The following is a 7,296-nucleotide window of genomic DNA, read 5'->3' as shown; positions in this document are numbered from 1 at the left end:
CATGTATCTAATTATTTTTACAAAAGCCACCTTGCTCCTAACTGGGGATGAGGAATACCAGTTTTCTATCTGAAAGTTTGTCATCGAGTGCTGATCAGCTGATCCTTACATTTTTTTCCTGTGGAGTTATCATTAGAACTAGGGTCACTGCTAAGAAGTTTTATACAAGGGAGTACTATCCAGTCCTGGAAGTAAATCTAATCAAATTATTTGCTTTCATCACAAGGCACTGAACCTTTGTAAGATACAGATACAGAATACCTATAGTACGACATACTATCAGGATAAAACTCAGGAGTTGTAACTCAAATTCGTATGTAGTGCATGAAAACCTGAAAGTGAATAGAAATGGTTTATGATCAAAAGTAAAATAGACTATTTTATTCTTATTGTCCAGTATGAGAAACAAACACTAACTAGAATAAATAACTTTACACTTCTGAAAATCTAAGTGTTTTAAAAAACATTTCATTTAACAGAGGGTGGTGTCTATCATATAAGTAAGATTTGTTTATTTTAACCTGACAATGCCTCTGATCAATCTAGTAGTACAAGATTGAACCTCATTAACATAAATTTCTTCTCTCCAAATTAGTTATTTACCTTGATAACAATTGCTTTTCTAGTCTTTGTGCAATTTAGTCAAATGTTTTTCATGTTCCTGAAATGTATCCTGTGCCTATGGTTATCATATTTATTAAAATCTCACTTTGTACTGTCTTAAGACTCACAGAAAGGTCCAGTTTGGAAATTCTGATATTGTGAATGGATCCAGAGATGAACATTTTTAATATTACTGGATCATACATAAAAATTAAAATATCAGATGACTGTGTGATTTTTTTTTTGTGAGAAGTTTTAAAAGTGACCTTTAAAAAAAAATGGATGTGTGCCTTTTTTGGATCCTTTGATATGCGCAGAAGGTCTGAAAGCATTTTTTTTCCCATTGCATCTTTTTTACAGTAGAAATTTGAATCTACTGTAAAAAAAGGTGATAATACTTTTTCTTCCACCTTTATATCGTCTATTTAGGTTGTAAATTCTTTAGAAGAAGGACTGTCTCTATATGTTTTTACACTGTAATACAAACTACAATAAATAATGGTCTTAAACCATTACAGTGTAAAAACATACACCAATCCACTATAATACAAACAACAACAATAGTTTAACTCTTGACACCAATGTAGTTACTGCTGATAAGAGTAGAATCAGACCTGTTGCCTTTATTGGGGAGTACTGCTTAAAACTCAGTATTGAAATATTTCCCTTTGTTTTCTGGAAAATTAACACAAAGGCTGATTTTTGCACTCAGTCAGACAAAATCCCCCTTGCCTGTGTGTGCGAAAAGTGAACTGATAATTATTTCTATATTGAGGAGGAAATGCTTTCTTTGGCAACATTGAGAATAAGCACAGAACAAGCATGGTGAAAACTGCATTAAATTGCATTGTGGGAAAAATGATATTAAATATGGCAGATGAATAACTGATTTTAGTTGGCAGCACCAGCATTCACAACACATTTCTAAATTGTATAATAGATTTTAAAAGATGAATGTGAAAATATGTATATGTGCAAAAGATTGCTGGTAGAAAGAGAGCCTGATTTATGATAATGAAATGGTAATATTCTATACTACTAACAACATTTAAGTAAATAAATGTAATTACCAACTGAAAGTTGTTTAACTGGCTTTTCTGATTTTAAGACAGTTTAAATTTAATATTTACAAGTACATTGCAGTCAACATTTAACAAATGTATATGCGGAAAAGCATGTCAATATTAAACCTTGAAACTTGCCTTAGTGATACAGAAGAAATGTGCAGCCCAGACAAGTACTTAAGAACGTGCTTTGGAGGGAGGAAGAGCGCCTACTTCCTGGATCCAGCTACTAGTATAGAATCAGTCCTCACACAGTTGCAATTTGCTACAAATTGAAGGATACAGTGCATTTAAGAAATGCATTAGAATGTGGGAAGAAACTTCTGTAACTTTAAAACACTTATTTTTACTCAATGTGTAGACATTTTATGAATACACACGGGTGATATTGGCTGGATCCCTTTATTTACAGATTAAGAAGGTCTTCTCTTGTGTTCTTTGGGTACAAGAACTTCACAAAATATTCTTGATCTGCAAAAAACAGGACTGACACAGTGTATGTATAGCTGAGGCTGATTTAAACTAATAGGGTTAGAATTTTTTACAATGCACGTAAGTGTTCATGAGCTGTTGTATGCACCATACTTGCATATGCTCAGATCTTGATGTGGGTGTACAAGTTGGGAGCACACATATATCAGAATTGGCTGGAACAGTGGCTCATTCCTCTTATCTTCATATGATGTTTCTGAACCACCAGATCTGTGCAAGCCTGACACCAGTGGCATCACTCCAAGCAAACCCTCAAGTGTCCCTTACACACCATTTACACTATTTGGCTTGCACAGAATACCTCTCTGAAATGCACCAAATATGCAGAGATTCCTTTGTAGGGCTGTGCAGTTTGTGCAACGCTAGATTTTCTTACAGGGCTTAAGTAGTGCAGAGATCCTTCAATAAGATGAATTTCACCCACATAATATAAACACTGCAGAACCACCAAGGGTATAACTACACTATGAAAAGAGGTTCTCCTCCCCCGGGGAAGTTGGCTCAATTGAGTTAACATGCTAAGAAAGTCTCAACACCTATGGATCAACAGCCAATATAGCTGTAAAGGTGTTAATTGGAAAACCCATCTAGACATAGTTTCTGTCAAACTAACTCAATGGGGCTAATTCAACTTGAAAAATCTCTACCTTTTTTCACTATGTAGACATGGCCTATGACTGCAGAAATGAGGGAGTCTTATTCTTGTTGGTACCATCTCTTTCTGTGTTTGTACAGAGCATAACACAATGGGGTCCAGGTCCATGAAGGGGGCTCTGAGGCACTCTGCATAATAATTCTATTGTATCCCATGTAGCATAAGACTAATTTCTAACTCAACACTAAGGCCCAAATCAAAGATATTTAAGTACCTTAAGGCCTTTGACAATCTGAGACAAAATATAACATTAATTTATGGACTGGTGACGGCTGGTAAAGTATGATGCAGAAAGAACCCAGTTTGATTTACGGGGATATCAAATGGATTACTACTTCTTCCCCATTGACTTTTGGAACTTCTGTTGCAATCCTTTCTTATTTCTGCTTGTACTAGATTCAGCACAAAACTGGAATTCCGCGTTCTAAGCCTCACTGATACTGATCCTCTCTGTGACACTTAGTAAGGCTTGGTCTAGACTACAAAGTTAGGTTGATGAAACATGACTTGCATTGACCTAATGATGCATGCATCTACTTTTAAATGTGTCTCCCACTGAAAGCTCTCCATGATGCCAACATATAAATACCACCTCCCCAAGCACTATGGAGCAGGGATCAATGTGCTGAAGACAATGCAGCACAAAGGTAGACATTGCATTATGTATATCACAACCCTAACAGTCCTCCAGCGATTGTCCCACACTATCCAACATTGACTATTCTTGTCAGAATTGTGAACTTTACTGCCCAATGGTCACAAAGATTGGAAGGCCACCCCATTAAAGCCCTGCAAATTTTTGAAATGCCTTTTCTTGGTGTCCAGCCTGGAAAGCACACTTACCATCTCCTGACTTGTGCACATCTGCCCAGCTGACCATGCCAGCTACATGATCCAGATGTGCTCCTGCTTGGAGTAGACAGGAGATACTGGATCTCCTTGGTGTGTGGAGAGAAGACATTGTGCAAGCACAGCTGTGGATTAGCTATAGAAACAGATATCTACAAGTAGATTGCACAGGGGATGCAGGAGAAGAGGTATGATGGGGAAAAGCAACAGCAGTACTGCCTGAAAGCAAAGGAATTGTAGTAGGAATACCATAAGGTCAGGGAAGCCAACAGTTGATCTGGTGCCAAGCTGCAGACCTACCCCTTTTATAAAGAGTTTTGAACGCCATATTTGGCAAAGAAGCCATCACCAGCCCACATGCCACCGTGGATACCTCCAAAAAGCCCAAGTCACAGGCTCCTGGCATGAACAGTGAGGAGGAGGAGGATGGGGAACATGCAACCAGAGGGTGCAGCTATGCCATGAGCCAGGACTTACTTGAAACTCCACCACAATCCAGTAAGTCCCAGCAGTCGAGCACAGATGAACCCGATGCAGGGGAATAAACCTCAGCCTGGGTAAGTGTGTAAATTTTTTCCCAATTACAGTGATCGCACCCCCAACTCAGCAGGTTCCAGCTATCGACTTTTCATTAATTTACTCATACTAGAAGAGGTAACGGTCCAACAGAGAGGCAGAGTTGTTATCTGCCTTTCATTCCCCTTTAGGCGGGGCAAAGCATGCTGATCAGTTTATGTTTATGTACACAGTGATTTCCCTTCAATCCTGAGAGATATCGATGAAACTTTCATGGAGGTACTGTGCAATCCTTTCCCCAAGTTTTCTGGGAATGGCAGCCTTGTTTCTTCCTCTGTGGTAGGACACTTTCTGCACCAATCAGCAATAAGTCACAGTCCTGTGTAGCAGGAGACGATTAATAGCCCTGCACGCTTGCATGACAGTAGCCCCCAAGGTGGATTTTCTAACTCCAAAATGAATTTCCACTGACTGGTAGCAAGCCAGTGTTGCAAGTTTCCACAGTTTGATGGCGACTTGCTGCTCCATGGTCAGTGCAGTTCTCATTTTGGTGAGATGGACTGGGATGAGCTTGGCACACAGATCCAGGAGTGTGGTGGCCTTGCGCATCCAAAAGCTCAGCAGCTTCTGCTTGTCATCCTAAATGTGCATTCTGTTGTGATCCCATCAAACAGTGCTCATTTATCGGGTCCAGAAGCAGTGCTCCATGAATGGCACCAACAATCTTCAATTGGTTCTCATTATGTCCCACATGCTTCTATCAGAGATCACATACAGCTACAAATCCTGCATGAGTTTGTGGGATTTTCAGAATAGGAACAAAGTTATGGGACAGAGATGGCATTATAGGGTGGAGAAAGTTGCATGATAGGAACTCCCTTTCTCCCAGTCAATCTTGCATGATTTGTTTCAGCCCCACCGTGCATGTCCATAACTTTCCAAAAGATAGTGTGCTGTATGGTGGCGAGTTGCATTCTGGGACACCTATCCATAGTGCACCATATCATGCACTGACACGAGCATTACTAGTGTGCAGAGATTACCTGTGACTGCTGATAGTGGAGTGGCAGAGTGAGGGCAGCTGGCTTCAGTAGTGTTCTGAGCATGCTCAGTACAAGCCAAGCATAAAATCTGGAGGATGGCACGTGACCCTGAATGTCCCCCACCACAGTCACCTCTACTAGTGAGCATGCGCAGTACCAATCTATGGCACCAATTATGCATGCACACAAGCTATATGACAGGTTTCAGAGTAGCAGCCGTGTTAGTCTCTATCCGCAAAAAGAACAGGAGTACTTGTGGCACCTTAGAGACTAACAAATTTATTTCAGCATAAGCTTCCGTGGGCTACAGCTCGCTTCTTCGGATGCATAGAATGGAACACAAGCTATATGCTAACTACAGCAGCTTTATGCCAACGTAATGTGCTGCATCAAAAGTTCGTAGTGTAGACATGCCTTAAGTCATTTGGGCCACTGATTTTGAGTGCCTCAATTTTGGGTGTGGTATTTTAGACATACTGGACATGATTTTTAGACATGCAGAGTAACCACCATTGGAGCTGTGGGGGTCAAATTTACTAAAGTTTAGTATCCAAGAACAGCCTCAAACATGAATGGACACCTTTGAAAATTGTTGCTTTAACCTCACCCTCAATTTCTCCATCTTTAAAATAGGTATAATACTTTGACCCACCTGGCAGGGTTGTTGTGAAGATTAACTGCAAAGCATTGCAGAAAATTCTTGGTCTGATTACATCTCTCCTCCTGATCCAATTTCTGTCCTCCTGCAGAGACTATATGATCCATTCCCCATACCACACCAGAAAAGCTAAACGATGTTCTAATGTTGACTCTTGGGGCTGAATAATCAGTGGTTGCATGCGCAAAAATGCATGCACAATTACAATCCTATTTTGCCTATACAATTACTACAAGTGCTCACACAAAGAGCTAAGTAAGGGGTATCAATTTGCATGTGCAATTACTCAGTTTATATAGGGTGTTGCAGCAATTGTACAAAAATACATGCATGAAACTGCACAGACAAGTGAGTTTTCGTTAATGAAATTTGTCTACATATGTGCTCTGTCGTTCAAATGCCCTTTTGTCATTTCTGTACCATTGCAGCTGCACAATCACTAGTATATGTTCTGAGGGAACTAATTTTTTAAAAAATGTCTGATTTGCAGACAAAGGTGAAATATTGTTATCTCTTCTATTTATGATTCTGTGTAAAGAAGATTTTTTTCATCTGCATGTATAATCCCATGTGAATCAGACTGAAATAGCTTCATTTTTTGTATTCTATTTTTTCTTTCTCACCTATTATTACAATAACTGTACTAGTCTGATATATTCACAGGTCAGCAATGTAAAATAGATATATTGCACTTAATTTTGCCAGATTAATGCCTTTAAATCAGTGGTGAGCAACCTGCAACCCGTGGGCCGCATGTGGCCCATCAGGTTAATCCACTGGCAGGCCACAAGATAGTTTGTTTACATTGACTCTCTGCCCGCACCGCTTCCTGCAGCTCTCATTGGCTGGGAACGGCGAACTGCAGCCACTGGGAGCTGCGGGCGGCCATGCATGTGGACCATCAATGTAAACAAACTGTTTTACGGCTCACCAGTGGATTATCCTGTGGGCCATAGGCTGCCGACCACTGCTTTAGATGAATAAAATAAACTGAGAAAACAAGAACACTGCTTCTGTTCCCTCAATAACCTTGTTGTCCTTACTGTAGATCAGGGGTTGGCAAACTCTTTGGCCCAAGGGCCACATCTGGGTGGGGAAATTGCATGCAGAGCCATGAATGTAGGGCTGGGGCAGGGGGTCGGGGTGCAGAAGGGATTTTGGGCTGTATGAGGCGGCTTAGGGCAGGGGGTTGTGGTATGAGGTGTGGCAGGGGGCCAGGGGCGGCTTCAGGCCCCAGCACGCCAAGCGCTGCTTGGAGCGGCATGTCGCGGGAGGCGCACTGCCGGTTGCCGAAGGGCGGCTCCAGTGGACTTCCCGCAAGTGTGCCTGCGGAGGGTCCGCTGGTCCACCGGAGTCGCCTGCCGTCCTCCTGGGGACCGGCAGAGCGCCCCCGCGGCATGCTGCCGTGCTTGGGGC

The sequence above is a fragment of the Gopherus flavomarginatus genome, chromosome 3 (assembly GCF_025201925.1).
Source record: "Gopherus flavomarginatus isolate rGopFla2 chromosome 3, rGopFla2.mat.asm, whole genome shotgun sequence".
NCBI lineage: Eukaryota > Metazoa > Chordata > Testudines > Testudinidae > Gopherus > Gopherus flavomarginatus.
Note: the sequence above shows the minus strand (reverse complement) of the source record.